Source organism: Callorhinus ursinus, unplaced genomic scaffold (genome assembly GCF_003265705.2).
Source record: "Callorhinus ursinus isolate GAN/ISIS: 27379988/994484 unplaced genomic scaffold, GSC_fseal_2.0 scaffold17, whole genome shotgun sequence".
NCBI classification, from domain to species: Eukaryota; Metazoa; Chordata; class Mammalia; order Carnivora; family Otariidae; genus Callorhinus; species Callorhinus ursinus.
The window spans coordinates 229,382-246,999 of record NW_027397079.1 but is presented as its reverse complement, the minus strand read 5'-3'; positions in this window follow the sequence as shown (position 1 = coordinate 246,999).

The following is a 17,618-nucleotide window of genomic DNA, read 5'->3' as shown; positions in this document are numbered from 1 at the left end:
AGGGCGGGTGGGGAGGAAGAGGGGCAATGGGAGGCTCTAGCGCTGGAGAGAGTAGATGCTCCTGTTGGGGGGGGGGACGGGGGTTGGCTCCCGGCAAAACCAGTTCAGAGGACAGGCCCAGAGAGGAGGGGAGCCAAGGCAGGTGAATGGAGGAATCAACCCGTCAAAATGCATTCCCAGGAGACAGCGAACAGCGTTCTAAGAAAAGAGGGCAAAGTAACCAGATGGACCTCCTTGGGTGGAGGGGAGTGGGGCATGGGGCGACGTGAGCAGGGGGCAGATGAAGCCCTCAGACGAAGGGGAGAGGCTGCTGGTTTGTATGTGAAGTGGCTAGCAAGTACATGGGGGTCTACTACAGTAAAGTCAAGCCCCCAGCAACAAGACCCATGATCTCCCATTTTGGAGCTGGGGCCGTAGGTCCTTGTATGTGGGAGAGAACAACGTGACCTGTCACTGTAGGAGCTCACGCAACTTCCATCACAGTCATCCCCAGGTTTTATATTTTTATGCCTTTGTAAATCTCATGTTTTAACTTACATTTATTCATCGCTAACAGATAAGTATAATTGACTTATATGACCTTGAATTATCTGAACTTGGTAAGTTTAATAACTTTCTCAGCACTTTTTTTTTAGTTGGATTTTCTGCATACACAGTCACTTCATGTACACATAGTCTTCTTTCCCAATTTTTTGTTCTGCTGTAGTCTTATTACCGAGCGTAGCTCCTGCCTGTATGTCAGATGTAGAGCGAGCCGACTGTTCCAAGTGGCAGTAAGGGTACGGGGGTGGGGCGAGCAGTCGGTCCTATTGTGGCCGATTATACTCGGAAAACAGTCTTTCTATACGACCTATGATGGAAGTGAAAGTTTTCTCATGCACTTTTTTTTTTTTTTTAAGATTATATTTATTTGAGAGAGAGCATGAGCGGGGGGAGCCACAGGAAGAGACAGAGGGAGAAGCAGACTTCCTGCTAAGCAGGGAGCCAGACATGGGACTCGATCCCAGGACCCTGAGATCATGACCTGAGTTGAAGGCAGACGCTTCACTGACTGAGCCACCCGGGCGCTCCCTCTCATGCACTTTCTAAATGACGATTTCCTAACACTCGTGTCCTCAGCGAGGAGTTGGTCAGGTCTCTCAGGCTGGCAGTGAAGATGGGTCTTGTAAATTATTTTAGAGGGAGTGCGTGAGCAGGGGTGGGGCAGGGAGCGGCACACGCAGAACGTGGAGACTGATGCAGGGCTCGATTCCACAACCCTGAGATTGTGACCCAAGCCCAAACCAAGAGTAGGCCGCCCAGGCCCCCTACTTGTTGGATGTGATTGGTGCAGGGATTTTGCCTGGTGTGCTCTACGGGCAGTGAATGAGGAACGGTGGGGCCTCAGCCTGGCACAGTGACTGCAGAGGGCAAGGCACTCTCCCAGGGGAGGGGGGTGCCCACCAACGTGACATGTCCCCCATATCAAACCACACAAGGATGTCTGTGTTTGTCCCTCACAGGTTGGGTGACTGACCCATAGGGCATCCGTTGCTGACTCCTTGGAGGCATTCAAACTGCTGTCCCCATGATCACTGACCCTACAAGACCCCCAAATCACAAACTGCAGATCGTAGCCCCAAACTTACAGGATTTCCACTACACATTTCAGTAACTCTGCCCCTAGTCTTCCCTTCTCCAGAGCCCCTGCAAGTCCCACAGGCCTGACCCCACAATGCTGGTTTCACTTTTCCCAGGCTCCCCAGTGGGCGCGCTCTGTGAGTCTTTACTGAATTGCTGAGCTGGTGCTTTCTACCTCGTGTGCCCTCTAAGACAGTCATCACACACACTGATCCCACACTGGACACAACACCCTCAACACATGCAAACCCTGACACGTGCGTGTGCGCAGATGAGATCTGGTAACACGTGTCTGTGTTCTGACAGTCACATGTGCACCCCCCACCCTGACCACACTCAACAGACAAATAGTGGCCAACACCCTCAGTCGGACAAACCAGGGAAACAACTGTGCAGATCCGAGGGCCATATACTCTCTGGCCATCCTTATATGCAGGGAATCTGGCTGTGCATGTGTGTCTTGATCATGAGGCATATCACACTTGGACATTGACACGGAAACCCAGGGCTTGGCAGGGAGAAGCTCAAAGCCCATGCACAGAGCCATACTGCCTCATTCTTGGCAGATAGTGTAAGACGCAGGTGGAGCCCAAGGGTCTGCATCTGAGGTGTTTGCTACAAACATACCAGCAAAAAGATCAATGGGAAAAATGCAGAAAGGGACACCTGGGTGGCTCAGTCGGTTAACATCTGCCTTTGGCTCAGATCATGATCTCAGGGTCCTGGGATCGAGTCCCGCATCGGGCTCCCTGCTCAGCGGGAAGCCTGCTTCTCCCTCTCACTCTGCTCCTACCCCTGCTTGTGTTCCCTCACTTTGTCAAATCAATCAATAAAATCTTTTTAAAAAATGCAGAAAATGTAACCAGGGTCCCATAAGAATGCATTAAAGATTCAGTATGAATCCAGATGGTCAATTAGGAGGATTTGTCCTCAGAACAGTCCTATTGCTCTTAAAATATGGATGTAAGTGTTTTGTACATAAAAATATTAAAGCATTCTTTGCTTGAAAATACATGAAGTAAAAGAATGTCAGTTTCTGCCATGAGGGAGTAGATTTTATTGGTCCAACCCATAAAAAGCAATACTAAAATCTGGTTAAAATATACAAATCTTTGAAGACATTGCTACGTAGATGTTTAAACAGGAGTTTCTGGGGTACCAGACGAAGAGGACTGCCTCACGCACACTGGTGTTTCTATGGAGGCAACTGAAAACCATCAGGGAGCGAGAATGAAGTCCCAGGAGAAAAGTGGGGCCTTTCTGGGCTTAGTAGAAATAAGGTGGAATTTTGTGCAAGCAAAATACTGGGGCTTCTGCTTCCCAGTAAGACGTGGTGAGCAGAGGTGACGTGGCAGTAGGAAATATTCGCTTAAAGGGTGTATTTGTGAAAGTTAGAGAGTTGTGGGGCCAAAAAGTTTCCCTGAACTAAGATGCTGCAGAGGTAAAAGTCCTCACCGGGGGCAGTGAGATCACCAGGCGTTTCCACACCTGAAGACCTTGCTTAGTGTGGACACTGGCAGTCTTAGGGAGAAAGACGTCACAAGTGAGTAAAAACAAGCTAACGGGCACAGTCCCCCAAAACAGGGCTGCAGGCTAGGAGGTGGGGGTGGCAAGAAAGGTGCTATAATACCATCCCACGGTATTTGGGGGATTGCTTCCAACTGCAGGAAGACATCTGCAGTGGCTATTTTTTTTAATAAAGATTTTATTTATTAGAGAGAGAGCAAGCACAAGTTGGGGGAGGATCGGAGGCAGAGGAAGAAGCAGGCTTCCCGCTGAGCAGGGTCCCGATGCAGGAGTCAATCCCAGGACCCTGGGATCATGACCTGAGCTGAAGGCAGAGGTTTACCGACTGAGCCTCCCAGACGCCCCTTATTACTTTTAAAGTTTTGATGGCACTATTAACCGTCCTTTTAAAGGAAGATAACTCTTGCACCATCAGTGTTTACTTGATCTGTTAATAAAGAATTTCTGACGATTTTTCGTAAAGTAACTTCTCCAGCATGAATTATCCTATTTTCATAGAAGATTTAATCCTTCTGGAGATTTCTTTTTCACTTATTTCCTGTTTTAGCAGTTACCCTACACTAAATTTTCTTGTGCACACCAAGGCGATGTTTAGCCCAACAAGCATGCATATTGAGTACAGACTTATAGTTTTTGTTTGTTTGATTAAAACACATTTCTGTAGAGTTCTTCCAATATAGTTTTTGCATCTATGAACATGAGCACATCATTTTCTCGTTTCTGTTAATATAGTTGTTTTAATGGATATCCTAAATCTGACTCACACTTGCATCCTGACATAAAGGTCCCTTGATCATGGCACAATATTTTACTAGGTTGATGCAATGTTTACTTGTATTTTGTGTAATATTTTAACATTTCTTTGCATATGTCATATTTGTCTGACATGTATTATATGGGCCAGTTTATGGAAGGATCTATTATCAACCTTTATAAAAACCACTGGGAAAGCTCGGCTAAAGCAGTACTCTGAAATAGTTGAATTGCTTTTACAACTAGTTCATTAGCAGAGGTTCCCTCTTGGACTATATGAATTTAGTGCTGTGTGTGTGTTCCCTTCTGTTAATTTCTCTGTTTCTTTGACATAGAACACAAATTCATCCTGTTACTGTTCTGGAATGAGAGCAGTATATCCAAAATGAGTCTTTTTTTTTTTTTTTAACATTTTATTTATTTGAGAGAGAGCACAAGCAGGGGAAGTGGCAGGCAGAGGGAGAAGCAGGCTTCCCGCTGAGTAGGGAGCCCGATGCGGGGTTCGATCCCAGGACCCTGGGATCATGACCTGAGCCAAAGGCAGACGCTTAACGACTGAGCCACCCAGGTGCGCCTGTGAAATTAAGCTCTTGTGTATATTCTCAACTGTTGACACATTCTCCTAACGTTCTTCATGGGATCCCATTTCTCCACTCATCATTAAATGATGGTGCCACTTGGGAATTTGGTGCTTAACAGATAATTGTATTTCGTCATAAGAAACCTCAGGGAAGGACAGCATTTCCTGAAACACACATGCTTCTCTTCATCTGAGTCTTGTGATGAGGTCCTCCCCAGATGCTTCTGCTGAGATCCCCTTGTAGGGAGAGAAGAAGGGGAAACCTGGAAGACACTTTTCCAGCTCTGACACAGTGCTCAGGACTCTCCTGCATCAGTGCTTCTCACTCTCCCTCCAGCCCAAGGGTCTATGAAAATGCCATAACCTTTTGTTTGGGGTTTCCTCAACAGCAAGACCAGCCCCACATTCATGTGCACTGCTCTGTGATCTGTACAATATCCCATGCACACCCCCCCATCCAACAGGGGGAGAACTTCTTCTATGGCCAGGGCTCTTGCTTATGCCACCACAGTAAGTGATTAGATGGCTCACGTTCTCATTTTTGAGTCGATGGTTTTGTCTGCTGCTTTGACACTTGGCAACTCAGATGCCTCCCCCGGGTCGGCTGAGCTCCTGCCATGGGCTGTATGGGCATAGAGGGAAACGGTGCCGCGAGCTCGTGATATGCCTGTAGAACGGGACGATTTACCATGTGGATGCAAGCACAAGGGATGTAGATTTTGGAGACCTGGCAAGAACCACTGGCAGAGGGATTAGAAACACGTGATGACAGACACGGGTCATGGGCACAGGGGTTGGACCCCAGAAGACGTGGCGTGGTGACCCTGGAGCACAGACACGGCTGGCGGGCACAGGGTTTGAGAAGACAAGAGGGAAGACATGAGACCCAACTCGATCAGTGCTTAGGAGCAAACTTATAGACTTACATGGACACGTGCGAATAGAAGAAAGACTGAAATCAGTCACCTTCGTGTCTTTCTTAAGAAGTAAAAAAGGACACAAAGGCTGGAAGCACATAGAAGGAAGAAAATAAAGACAAGAGTATAAGATGACACAGAAAAAGACAATATAAACCTCAACCAGGATAAACATCGTTACTGATAATAATACCAGTAGTAAACATGCTGAGGAAAAGAAACGGAGAGTAGACGGAAGTGCTGATGTTGGTCGGTGGAGATACTCCCTGTGGAGACTGTAGACAATCAGACGCTGACGGGAGGCTCGTGACACACGTGAGACTCCTTCTGCCCATAACCTCCCGTGGCCCACTGCCTCTTCCAGGCCCCAAGCCCATGGCCCCCATGTAACCGTGCTGTGAGAAGGTACATCCTTGCTTGGTTCCAGATCTCAGAGGGAAAGCATTCTTTTTTCCTTTTTTCTTTTCACCATTAAGTGTCCTGTTAGCTTGAGGATTTGTTTTGTTTTGTTTTGGAGATGCACTTTTCAGATTAAAGCAATTCCCTTCCCTTCTGGCTATGCTTGGAGTTTGCACGATGACTAGACATTGAAATGTGCCCTATGTTTCCCTGATCTCTTGAGAGAGTCATACTGATTTTCACTGTTGTGTTAATATGGTGAATTACATTCATTTAAAAAGTATTGATTCAAAAAAGAAGTACTGATTCAGCTTTTCATTCCTGGGAGGATCTCTACATTGTCTTAGTGTCTTACCCTTTTCATATATTATTGAACTTTTTTGCTTGTATGTGTGTGGGTATATATGTATATGTAATATATGTATACATAATATTCATATGTTTTAACATTTTAAAGAAAATTTTTGTTTTTTTCAGCTTTACTGTGGTATAATTAGCAAATTGCAGTGGGATATACTTAAATTATAGAACATGATTTGATATATATGTACATACATATACATGTGGTGGATTCCCACGGTCAAGTTAATTAACACATATATCACCAGCTGGAAATCCACGTGTAACTTCTGACTCCCCCTCAAACTGAGCTACTAATAGCCTACCATTGCCTGGCAGACTTACCGAGATAACTTGATATTGGTACATTATATGTGTTATACACTGTATTTTTACAATGAGGTAAGCCAGAGAAAAATTATTAATATTGGGGGGCGGAGCAAGATGGCGGAGGAGTAGGAGACCTAGATTTCGTCTGGTCTCAGGAATTCAGCTGAATAGGGATCAAACCATTCTGAACACCTACGAACTCAACAGGAGATCGAAGAGGAGAGTAGCAACAACTCTCTGAACAGAGAAGCGACCACTTACTGGAAGGTAGGACGTGCGGAGAAGTGAATCCGAGGCGATATTCGGGAGGATAGACGGCGGGGGAGGGGGCCTCCGTCGGCCGCTTCTGGCAAGTAATAGAGCCGCGGAGCACAAAATTGGAACTGTTAGAAGTCGGCTCCGCGGAGGGACGTCGCTCCAGTGGCTAAGCAGGGGGTGGAATCCTCCCGGGACAGTGTGGTCTCAGGACCCTCGGGGTCACAGAAAGACCGGGGGTGCCTGAGTGCGCCAGAGCTCCCAGGTATCGGAGCGGGGAAGCCGGCTGCAGAGACGGAGCCGAGGCGCGGGCTCTCAGCTCGGGGTTGCCATAAACTGTGATCCGCGGCCCAGTCGGGCCACTGCTCCTCCAGCAGGGACCCAACAAGCGGCAGAGCCGGGGAGACTCCCCTTCCTTCCCGGGGAGGAGCGGCGCGGGAACGCACCGCAGGGATCTGCTGGGTTTGGAGGCTCCACACGGGGTCGGGTGCCAGAGATAGAAACGCTTGGTCACAGGCCGGGTGAGCACGGAGTGCGGCCGGAGACCGGGGACATGGGAGTGACTGCTTTTCTCTGGGGGCGCACTGAGGAGCGGGGCCCCGAGTTCTCGGCTCCTCCGGGTGGAGATTGGGAGGCCACCATTTTTGCCCTGGTCCTCCAAAGCTGTACCGAGAGCTTGCAGGGAACAAAAGCTCCTGAGATCAAACCCGAGCAGTTTGCTTAGGCCGGACCGACAAGGGCGGGGCAATTCAGCCTCCGGCAAAGACATTTGGGAACCACGGCAACAGGCCCCTCCCCCAGAAGATCAGCAGGAACAGCCAGCAAGCCAAGACCAAGTTTACTGATCAAGGAGAATGGGAGAACTCCAGCGCTAGGGGAATACTGCACATAGAATTCATGGCTTTTTTTTACCATGATTCAATAGTTCATCAAAGTTAATTTTTTTTAACTGTTTTTTTTTATTTTTCTTTTTCCCTTTTTCAACGAACATCTTATCAATCTCTTTTTTAAAAAAAAACATTTTTTATTTTTCATTTTTAGAGTCATATTTTATCCATTCATAGTAGTTACCCTTATTTTTGGCATATATATATAAGTTGTTCTCTCTTTAAAATTTTGAGATACAGTTTCTTCTAACAGATCAAAATATACCCTAAATCACTAGTGTATGGCTCTGTTCTAGTCTCCTGCCTGATCACATTCTCTCCCTTTTCTCTTTTTTTTTTCTTAAATCTTCTTCTTTCTTTTTTCAAACAACTTCTTATCTTATCAAGTCCTTTTACAAAATCTTTTATAATTTTCATCTTTACAGTCATCTTCCATCCCTTCATTGTATCAAACCTTATTTTGTACATATATGTCTTTCTTCCTTTAAAATTTTAGGAGGCACTTTTTTCTAACAGACCAAAATACGCCCAAAATCTAGTGTGTGGCACTGATCTATGCACTAGCCTGATCATATTTGATCATATTCTGCTTTTTTTGTATTGTTATGTTTTTATCTTTTTTCTTTTTTTTTTCTTCTTTCTTTTTTCTTTCTTTCCCTTTCTTTTCCCCTGGTTTCAGGTCCTTTCTGATTTGTATACAGTATATTTGCTGGGGACGTTGTAAACCTGTTAGCATTTTGTTCTCTCATTCATCTATTCTCTGGACAAAATGACAAGATGAAAAAAATCACCTCAGCAAAAAGAACAAGAGGTAGTACCGTCAGCCAGAGACCTACTCAATACGGACATTAGTATGATGTCGGACCTAAAGTTCAGAATCATGACTTTAAAGATACTAGCTGGGCTTGAAAAAAGCGTGGAAGTTATTAGAGAAACCCTTTCTGGAGAAATAAAAGAACTAAAATCTAACCAAGTCGAAATCAAAAAGGCTGTTGATGAGGTGCAATCAAAAATGGGGGCACTAACTGCTAGGATAAATGAGGCAGAAGAGAGAATCAGTGATATAGAAGACCAAATGATGGAAAGTAAAGAGGCTGAGAAAAAGAGGGAGAAACAACTACAGGATCACGAGGGCAGAATTCGAGAGATAAGTGATTCGATAAGACGAAACAACATTAGAATAATTGGGATCCCAGAAGAAAAAGAAAGAGAGAGAGGGGCAGAAGGTATATTGGAGCAAATAATAGCAGAGAACTTCCCTAATGTGAGGAAGGAAACAGGCATCAAAATCCAGGAGGCACAGAGAACCCCTCTCAAAATCAATAATAATAGGTCAACACCCTGACATCTAATAGTAAAACTGACGAGTCTCAGAGACAAAGAGAAAATCCTGAAAGCAAGCTTGGGAGAAGAGATATGTAACCTACAATGGTAAAAATGTTAGATTGGCAACAGACCTATCCACAGAGACCTGGCAGGCCAGAAAGGACTGGCAAGATATCTTCAGAGCACTAAAGGAGAAAAATATGCAGGCAAGAATACTATATCCAGCTAGGCTCTCATTGAAAATAGAAGGAGAGATAAAAAGCTTCCAGAACAAACAAAAACTAAAGGAATTTGCAAACACGAAACCAGCCCTCCAAGAAATATTGAAAGGGGTCCTCTAAGCAAAGAGAGAGCCTAAAGGAGCAAAGATCAGAAAGGAACACAGACAACATACAATAACAGTCAGCTTACAGGCAATACAATGGCACTAAATTCATGCCTTTCAATAGTTACCCTGAATGTAAATGGGCTAAATGCCCCAATCAAAAGACACGGGCTATCAGATTGGATTAAAAAACAAGACCCATCCATATGCTGTCTGCAAGAGACTCATTTTAGACCCAAAGACACCCCCAGATTGAAAGTGAGGGGGTGGAAAACCATTTACCATGCTAATGGACACCAAAAGAAAGCTGGGGTGGCAATCCTTATATCAGACAAACTAGATTTTAAAACAAAGACTGTAATAAGAGATGAGGAAGGACACTATATCCTACTTAAAGGGTCTATCCAACAAGAAGTTCTAACAATTGTAAATATCTATGCCCCGAACATGGGAGCAGCCAATTATATAAGGCAATTAATAACAAAAGCAAAGAAACACATTGACAACAATACAATAATAGTGGGGGACTTTAACACCCCCCTGACTGAAATGGACAGATCATCTAAGCAAAAGATCAACAAGGAAATACTTTAAATGACACTGGACCAAATGGACCTCACAGACATATTCAGAACATTCCATCCCAAAGCAATGGAATAACATTCTTCTCTAGTGCCCATGGAACATTCTCCAGAATTGATCACATCCTAGGTCACAAATCAGGTCTCAACCGGTACCAAAAGATTGGGATCGTTCCCTGCATATTTTCAGACCACAATGCTTTGAAACTAGAACTCAATCACAAGAGGAAAATCAGAAAGAACTCAAATACATGGAGGCTAAAGAGCATCCTACTAAAGAATGAATGGGTCAACCAGGAAATTAAAGAAGAATTAAAAAAATTCATGGAAACCAATGAAAATGAAAACACAACTGTCCAAAATCTTTGGGATACAGCAAAGGCAGTCCTGAGAGGAGAGTATATAGCAATACAAGCCTTTCTCAAGAAACAAGAAAGGTCTCAAATACACAACCTAACCCTACACCTAAAGGAGCTGGAGAAAGAACAGCAAATAAAGCCTAAACCCAGCAGGAGAAGAGAAATCATAAAGATCAGAGCAGAAATCAATGAACTAGAAACCAAAAGAACAGTAGAACAGATCAACGAAACTAGGAGCTGGTTCTTTGAAAGAATTAACAAGATTGATAAACCCCTGGCCAGACTGATCAAAAAGAAAAGAGAAATGACCCAAATCAACAAAATCATGAATGAAAGAGGAGAGATCACAACCAACACCAAAGAAATACAAACAATTATAAGAACATATTATGAGCAACTCTATGCCAGCAAATTAGATAACCTGGAAGAATTGGGTGCATTCCTAGAGATGTATCAACTACCAAAATTGAACCAGGAAGAAATAGAAAACCTGAACAGACATATAACCACTAAGGAAATTGAAGCAGTCATCAAAAATCTCCCAACAAACAAAAGCCCAGGGCCAGATGGCTTCCCAGGAGAATTCTACCAAACATTTCAAGAAGAATTAATACCTATTCTCCTGAAACTGTTCCAAAAAATAGAAATGGAAGGAAAACTTCCAAATTCATTTTATGAGGCCACCATTACCTTCATCCCAAAACCAGACAAAGACCCCATCAAAAAGGAGAATTATAGACCAATATCCTTGATGAACATGGATGCAAAAATTCTCACCAAAGTACTAGCCAATAGGATCCAACAGTACATTAAAAGGATTATTCACCACGACCAAGTGGGATTTATCCCTGGGCTGCAAGGCTGATTCAACATCCACAAATCAATCAACGTGATAGGATACTTTAACAAAAGAAAGAACAAGAATCATATGATCCTCTCAATAGATGCAGAAAAAGCATTTGACAAAGTACAGCATCCTTTCTTGATCAAAACTCTTCAGAGTATAGGGATAGAGGGTACATACCTCAATATCATAAAAGCCATCTATGAAAAACCTATAGCGAATATCATTCTCAATGGGGAAAAGCTGAGAGCTTTTCCCCTCAGGTCAGGAACGTGGCAGGGATGTCCACTCTCACCACTGCTATTCAACATAGTATTAGAATTCCTAGCCACAGCAATCAGACAACAAAAAGAAATCAAAGGCATCCAAATTGGCAAAGAGGAAGTCAAACTCTCACTCTTTGCAGATGATATGATACTGTATGTCGAAAACCCAAAGGACTCCACCGCAAAACTGCTAGAACTCATACAGGAATTGAGTCAAGTAGCAGGCTATAAAATCAATGCACAGAAATCAGTTGCATTCCTATACACCAACAACAAGACAGAAGAGAGACAAATCAAGGAGTCGATCCCATTCACAATTGCACCCAAAACCATAAGATACCTAGGAATAAATTTAACCAAAGAGGCAAAGGATCTGTACTCAGAAAACTATAAAATACTCAGGAAAGAAATTGAAGAAGACACAAAGAAATGGAAAAATGTTCCATGCTCATGGATTGGGAGAACCAACATTGTGAAGATGTCAATGCTACCTAGAGCAATCTACACATTCAATGCAATCCCCATCAAAATACCATCCACTTTTTTCAAAGAAATGGAACAAATAATCCTAAAATTTGTATGGAACCAGAAGAGACCCCGAATAGCCAGAGGAATATTGAAAAAGAAAAGCAAAGCTGGCGGCATCACAATTCCAGACTTCCAGCTCTATTACAAAGCTGTCATCATCAAGACAGTATGGTACTGGCACAAAAACAGACACATCGATCAATGGAACAGAATCGAGAGCCCAGAAATGGACCCTCAACTCTATGGTCAACTTATCTTTGACAAAGCAAGAAAGACTGTCCAATGGAAAAAAGACAGTCTCTTCAACAAATGGTGTCGGGGAAATTGGACAGCCACACGCAGAAGAATGAAACTGCACCATTTCCTTACACCACACACAAAAATAGACTCCAAATGGTTGAAAGACCTAAACGTGAGACAGGAGTCCATCAAAATCCTAAAGGAGAACACAGGCAGCAACCTCTTCGACCTCAGCTGCAGCAACTTCTTCCTAGAAACATCGCCAAAGGCACGGGAAACCAGGGCAAAAATGAACTATTGGAATTTCATCAAGGTAAAAAGCCTTTGCACAGCAAAAGAAACAGTCCACAAAACCAAGAGACAACCGACAGAACGGGAGAAAATATTTGCAAATGACATATCAGATAAAGGGCTAGTATCCAAAATCTATAAAGAACTTATCAAACTCAACACCCAAAGAACAAATAATCCAATCAAGAAATGGGCAGAAGACATGAACAGACATTTTTCCAAAGAAATCCAAATGGCCAACAGGCACATGAAAAAGTGCTCCACATCGCTCGGCATCAGGGAAATCCAAATCAAAACCTCAATGAGATACCACCTCACACCAGTCAGAATGGCTAAAATTAACAAGTCAGGAAACGACAGATGTTGGCCCGGATGTGGAGAAAGGGGAACCCTCCTACTCTATTGGTGGGAATGCAAGCTGGTGCAACCACTCTGGAAAACAGTATGGAGGTTCCTCAACAGTTGAAATTAGAGCTAGCATACGATCTAGCAATTGCATTACTGGGTATTTACCTCAAAGATACAAATGTAGGGACCCGAAGGGTTACGTGCACCCCAATGTTTATAGCAGCAATGTCCACAATAGGCAAACTGTGGAAAGAGCCAAGATGTCCATCGACAGATGAATGGATAAAGAAGAAATGGTATATATACACAATGGAATATTATGCAGCCATCAAAAGGAATGAGATCTTGCCATTTGCAACGACGTGGATGGAAATGGAGGCTATTATGCTTAGTGAAATAAGTCAATCAGAGAAAGACATGTATCATATGACCTCACTGATATGAGGAATTCTTAATCTCAGGAAACAAACTGAGGGTTGCTGGAGTGGTGGGGGGTGGGAGGGATGGGGTGGCTGGGTGATAGACATTGGGGAGGGCATGTGCTATGGTGAGCGCTGTGAATTGTGCAAGACTGTTGAATCACAGATGTGTACTTCTGAAACAAATAACGCAACATACTTTAAGAAAAAAGAAAAAGAAGAAGATAGCAGGAGGGGAAGAATGAAGAGGAGTAAGTCAGAGGGGGAGACGAGCCATGAGAGATGATGGACTCTGAAAAACAAACTGAGGGTTCTAGAGGGGAGGAGGGTAGGGGGATGGGTTAGCCTGGTGTTGGGTATTAAAGAGGGCACATTCTGCATGGAGCACTGGGTGTTATGAACAAACAATGAATCATGGAACACTACATCAAAAACAAATGATGTAATATATGGTGATTAACATAACAATAAAAAATTAAAAAAAGATAAAATAATAAATTTCATTTTCTTGCCTCATTGAATTGACTAAGATATTCAATGCAATGTTGAAAAGAAAAAAAAAGAAATTATTGATATTAAGAAAACAGAAGGAAAATACATTTACAGTGTGTTACGGTATTGAAAACAAGGCATATGTAAGTGTCCTGTGCAATTCAGCTGTGTGCACGTACACATGTACATCATACATACACACATACGTGTGTACATACGTACATAACACACTACATACGTGTGTGTGGTGTCTTCCCCCACAGCCTCCAATCAGGCCCATGCTTGTTGACATAACCAAGGGGACATGGACCCTGGACCCTCTCACAAGTCAGTGGCTGGGAAAGAAACCTACTGTGAGATCCACGTGCCCTAGAGGGTCTCCCGTTAAAAGACCTGAAGTGAGCCCCGCCACGGGCAGAAGACGAGACCAGAGATGGCTGCCAGGACCCTGCCCTGATCATCACCTTGACAGACAGGCCTGAAGTTTGCCCCTAAAACACATGGCCTGAGCCTCGTCCTGATCAAGTGTCATAATACGAACTCAAAGCTGGGCCAGGACTCCAAGCTCAGCCTCCAGGTATTGGGCCAGAGATCTGACCAGACACCCATCCAGACTCCCCATAAGCCCCCAAATAAACTAAGACTCGGTCCCTTCCAGATCACGCAGGAGAGCTCTCAGAGACCTCACTGGAGGCTGGAGGCTGTGCAGACTGCAGGTTCTGTCCATCGCAACTGGCTTTGGACCAAAAGCAACCCCACGTGGCAGGAAGCTGCGGGCCGGGGCGCAGACCACTGACCCGCCTGAGTGCCGCGTGGACCCGCACTGGTCCTCATCGTCACCAGCCAGCCACGTTCTCGGCCCGTCCCTCCGAATGGTCTTCCTCACCTCAGACGGTGCGCAACGGGGCTCCAGACCTACGGCAGTTCTCGTGCCGCCCTCCGGTCCGCTCGGTCCCCGGGCGAAGCTTACGCCTCCAGTTCAGAGCCCTCCGCTTGCCCGGACTGTCCTGATGTCCCCTTGAGCGTCCCCTGTGAACCCCTCTGAGAAGACGGCTGGAGCGGGACGCCGTGCAGGAGGTGAGCTCAGCCTCCAGCCTCACGGGGCGTGGACGTGACTGTAGCATCCACACGGGGAAAGAGGTAGGAAGCCACTGTTTATGGCTCTGCAGAGCTTCCCAGCTCCGGCATGTGTGCAGATGGTGGAATCCCAGACCGTGCTCCGGGGACACACGGGCAGACCCCGCATAGTTACGTAAACTTGAACTGTTTTTAACTGGAACTTATTAAACTGTTAATGGCTTTTATTAAAAATGAGTCAAGTTGTGTGAGTAGGTTTTAAACTATAATGTAAATAGAATGCTATGAAATTAACCTGACTTGGGTCTGTGAATGATTACATTTTGATAAAATCTGGGAACAGGACCCAGCCTATCTGGTGTGCATCTTTTAAGCAGTGACCTGTCCAGAGACAATCGTTTTTGGCTCTGTTGAAGTGTTTCGGTGGGAACCATTATAGGCAATAGTCTATTGTCTTGTATATTTTGGTTATTAAACATCATTATAAATGTCTTTTACTTTATTTTTAAAAAAATATTTCATTTAGTTATTTGAGAGAGACAGCTTGCACACAAGCAGGGGGAGTGGGAGAGGGAGAAGCAGACTCCCCACTGAGCAGGGTGCCCGATGTAGGGCTCAATCCCAGGTTCCCAGGATCATGACCTGAGCCGAAGGGAGTCACTTCACTGAATGAGCGGCCAGGCTCTGAAATAAGTATTTCAAAAATTAGTTCAGGATCTGCCTGGGTGACTCAGATAGTGAAGCGTCTGCCTTTGGCCCAGGTCATGATCTCAGGGTCTTGGGATTGAGCCTCACCGTGCTCAGTGGGGAGTCAGCTTCTCTCTCTGCCCCTCCCCCTGCTTGTGCGCGTGCGCACGCGTGTGCACGTTCTCTCCCTCTCTCTCTCTCTCTGTTAAATAAAATCTTTAAAATAAATAAGAGACACTTGGGTGGCTTAGATGGTTAAGCATCTGCCTTTGGCTCAGGTCATGGTCCTGGGGTCCTGGAATCGAGCCCCGCATTGGGCTCCCTGCTCCATGGGAGGTCTGCTTCTCCCTCTCCCACTCGCCCTGCTCGTGCTCTCTCTCTGTCAAATAAATAAAATCTTTAAAAAAATAAACTATTAATAAAATTCTCCCAAATAAATAAAATCTTTAAAATAAATACATACAATTATTTCAGTATTAATAAAATTCTCCCAAATATGATATACATTTATATACATTTAAGCATTGAAGATCATTTTGTAAATTAGTTTTATTCATCAAAGTTTATTTATCTGGGAATAAAAAGAAGTTTGGTAGAACCTGTGTATTATTAAAAACATGAAATCTTAGGCACAATTCAGCCCAGTGCATCAAGGTATGCATATAAACAATGTTCCTTAGTGGATCTTATATTAAATTGTGGAAAGCACTGCATACAGACTGATTCTGTTTTTCTCACATTGGAAACGGTTGTTGAGTTTTTTTTTTTTTTTTTTTTTTGGTAAGAGGTGTTGAGTTTTGCTTTTTTTTAATGTTTTATTTATTAATTTATTTTTAAGATTTTATTTATTTATTTGCCAGAGAGAGACATCGAGAGAGGGAACACAAGCAGGGGGAGTGGGAGAGGGAGAAGCAGACTCCCGCGGAGCAGGGAGCCCGATGCGGGACTCGATCCCAGGACCCTGGGATCATGACCTGAGCCGAAGGCAGACGCTTAATGACTGAGCCACCCAGGCGCCCCAGGTGTTGAGTTTTAAAAAATTTTTATCTCTAGGCCCTACCCCAAAGATACCAATTTTGTGTTGTGGTCGTTTTTGTCTATTTCAAGGTCTGTGCCTGAGTCTTTGAACTGTGTCCAGATGGTGGTAACAGGCAGCAGAATTTGAGAACTACGGAGTTGGTGGCGAAGAGATCATATGCTCATGCTGACTACATTTTCTAACTTTGGAAAAATTGTCACTATCAACCAGAAAGATTGTATAGCTCTGTAGGGGAAGAGCAAGTAGCTTCTCCTTCTCCCTCTCTGTCTAGCACTCTCCTCAACGGTGCTTCTTTCTGTTGACAGGATTTTGTCCCTTAAGTGCAGACTCTCTCCTGTAGAGCAAGAAAACGTCCATAAAGCACACGGGGCAAGGAAAGGAACCCAAGGCTGGACCAGTCCCCAAATCCTCTGTGACCCATGAGATGATCCAGTCTCCATGTAGCTTAGGTCACAGGCTGTTTAGTTTTAGTACTAGGCCCTGGTCTCATGGTCCAAATCCTGCCTCATTACTCTAGTGTGGCTCTTCATTTCTGGCAATATTGAAAGGGTCTGGAGAAGTATGGAAAATTCCTCTCCCTTCTGCAATCTTTTAATAACTATGGGAGTTAAAGAATTTTAGGGTCAAACATAAATAGCAACTTGAATATGGGGTGGGGGGCAAGGAGCGGGCTACATCTTCTTTGAAAAGCAAACTCAGAGATCAGGGTCAGGAGGCATGAAGGTATTGTTAAAACAGCAGCGATGCTAGGCTCTGCTCCAGAACACTTGCAATGATGTCTGGGATGATTGTATTTCTTACAACCACCCAAGGGATCCCGATAGGAAATCAGTATTGAGAACCATTTAGCTAAGTATTACTTCTTAAACCCTAACATGCTTACAGATCTCTTGGAGATCCAGAACTCAACACCAGGAAATTATAATTCAAGAAGTTTGGGATGCAACCATGAAATTTCACTTTTCTTTCTCTCCCTCCCCTCCCTCCCTCCCTCCTTCCTTCCTTCTGATTTTATCTATTTGACGGAGAGACACAGGGAGAGAGGGAACACAAGCAGGGGGAGTGGGAGAGGGAGAAGCAGGCTTCCCGTGGAGCAGGGAGCCCGATGAGGGGCTCGATCCCAGGACCCCGGGACCATGACCTGAGCCGAAGGCAGACGCTTAAGGACGGAGCCACCCAGGCGCCCCGA